General features: G+C 49.1%; 1 non-coding gene across 1 annotated transcript; it reads left to right on the top strand.

Annotated features, from left to right (window-relative positions):
* Positions 1-2,164: 2,164 nt before the first annotated feature.
* Positions 2,165-2,240, top strand: TRNAS-GCU (transfer RNA serine (anticodon GCU)). The gene has a single exon. It is a non-coding gene; the product is annotated as a tRNA-Ser (tRNA).
* Positions 2,241-2,475: the final 235 nt, after the last annotated feature.

Raw genomic sequence — 2,475 nt, forward strand, 5'->3', positions numbered from 1 at the left:
AGGGGCAAAAAAAGGGAGTAGGGACCTACTAAATGCAAAAAAAAAAAAAAAAGGAAGAAAATCTTAGACAAGCATAAGATGATTTGCTTGTAAGTGATGGTCAACTAAGAGATATAATGAGAGGGATAAGAGGGAACCAGAAAAAAGGACCAAAAAAGAATAATAAAGAAGAAAAAATAAAAATAATAAGTAAAAATCTGTTGTATTAAGTGGAGCGAAGACTAAATACAATGGAGACCTTGGGTTGGGAGGACCCAAAATGCCACAAAAATAAACAAACAAGAAAAAAAAATAAAAACAAAAGCAAAAAAGAGAAATAAAGCCAAAAAAAAAGCCTTGAGTCCCAAATTAACTAATTTGTTCGTGATTGAGGGTTATATGGGAGGAAAGTAAAATGAGAAAAGAAAAAACGAATGGAAAGGAAAAAATAAGAAAAAGAGAAAAATGAAGGAAGAAATAAAATAGGAAGAGAATAAAACAAAATAAAGCAAGACAAAAAAAAACAAAAGAGGAGAGAGTGAGAGTTAAGTGTTTTGGAGTATAACCTTAAAGGAGGGTGAGGATGAAGAAGAAAAATAAAATGCAACACTCATGGGTAGTGTAGTTCAAGAAAGGGGAAGCATAAGATGGGCAGAGAATAGAAGGACCGAGGTGGAGGAAATAAAGGCAATAAGATAGAAGAAACAAACAACAAAAAAAAAATTAGTGGATCAAGTTGTAAAGTCTGTGGATTTTTCTTGATTTTGAGAGGTTAACTTCTTCCTTTTTCTTTTCTCTCCCTCTTCCTGGTCGGTGACTCTGTACCCCAGGCTCTGCCCCTGTGTCACACTTAGGTAGGGATTTGCAGTTGATGGGATTCTATGGCAATGTCATATAATTGGCTTTAGTCTTGCTGGAGGTCAAGGCTTGTTGGCGTTTGCAGGGTCCAACGATGAGAGAGTTTGCTTTCCTGGATTCTCTCTCCTAGTCCCCCCTTTCTGAATTAGCATCCTGGTGATCCAGCTATAAGGCTGCAACTGCTTCTGCCTGGGGAGTAAGAGGCTCAAAGAGCTGGGAAATCCCCACTCTATCCCCAATCAGTGCAAGGCTTTGGGAAAGGCTCTGAGAGTCAGGGCCTCCAGTGTAATCAGGCGGGGGTGGGAGTCAATTGTTGTCAAGGTGACTGTTCAGCGCCTATCATTTAGTTGGACCTCTCAACCCAGGCTTTCCACACTTTGTAGCCTGTTTTTGCAGGGAAGAAGAGGCACTAGTCTCTGCTTGCGACTAGTGTAGTATAGAACTTATTATCTGCCAAGTCCTTCTTGTTAGCGTTTATCCCTGAATATGGAGGCTCTATCAATCAGAAGTTGCCCCCGCCCCTTTAGCGAGAGGCACTAAAAAATATCACGCCTCTTGTCTTGGATCGCTGAACTGAGAGAGATCTTATCAATTAGAACCGAGGGTGCGCAGATTTCATGGGTTAAGCTAATTTCAGTGATTGGGTAGCAGCTGTGTTTCCGAAGGTATTTTAGGCTGCCTGCGCGTGCCCCTCCCCCAACGCTTGATTGTTAGCTTGAATGGCTGGGTGAGGTGCCCCGCCCACGGAGAGAATCTCCCAAGCCTCTCCCGCTCGCCCTGCCGCTGGCGGCTGGACCGCACCAGGCGCAGGATAATGGAGCACTCTGGGTGTGCGGGCCAGCAGGGCGCCCTGGGCGCATGGAATGCCCAAGGCACGCGCGCGAATGGGGCGCTCCGGGCACCGGTGGCTGGCGACCCCCACTCGCAGTGTGCGGGCCGCTGGGAACGTCAGCGGTGCTCAACCGGACCGGGCGCGCGCGCGGCTGCTCGCAGCGGCTCGCGGCGGCGGCTCCTGGCGGCTCACGGTGGCGGCTCGGGGTGGCGGCTCGCTGCGGCGGCTCGCGGTTCCCAAATATGGGCTGACTCACCACAGGCGCACTTCCTCGTGGTTTGAAAGAACGTCCCTGTGGTAGATTCATCCACACCCTCGTCTCTCAGATTCAAGTGATAACAGTCCTTTCGCTATCAGTTTGTGTGGAACTTCGGAATGCTCCGAAGATAAATTTTTCTGTTTCTAGTTGATATATTTGTTGTGATTTAGGGGAGAGCTGTCGGACGCGCTGCTCACGGCGCCATTTTCGTGACCATAATAATAATATTAATAATAGCCCTAGCCGGTTGGCTCAGTGGTAGAGTGTCGGCCTGCTGTGCGGAAGTCCTGGGTTCAATTCCTGGCCAGGGCACACAGGAGAAGCACCCATCTGCTTCTCCACCCCTCCCCCTCTCCTTCCTCTCTGTCTCTCTCTTCCCCTCCTGCAGCGAGGCACCATTGGAGCAAAGATGGCCCGGGCACTGGGGATGGCTCCTTGGCCTCTGCCCCAGGCGCTAGAGTGGCTCTGGTCGCGACAGAGCGACGCCCTGGAGGGGCAGAGCATCGCCCCCTGGTGGGCAGAGCGTTGCCCCTGGTGGGCGTGCCGG

Source organism: Saccopteryx bilineata, chromosome 1 (assembly GCF_036850765.1).
Source record: "Saccopteryx bilineata isolate mSacBil1 chromosome 1, mSacBil1_pri_phased_curated, whole genome shotgun sequence".
In the NCBI taxonomy this organism is placed as follows: Eukaryota; Metazoa; Chordata; class Mammalia; order Chiroptera; family Emballonuridae; genus Saccopteryx; species Saccopteryx bilineata.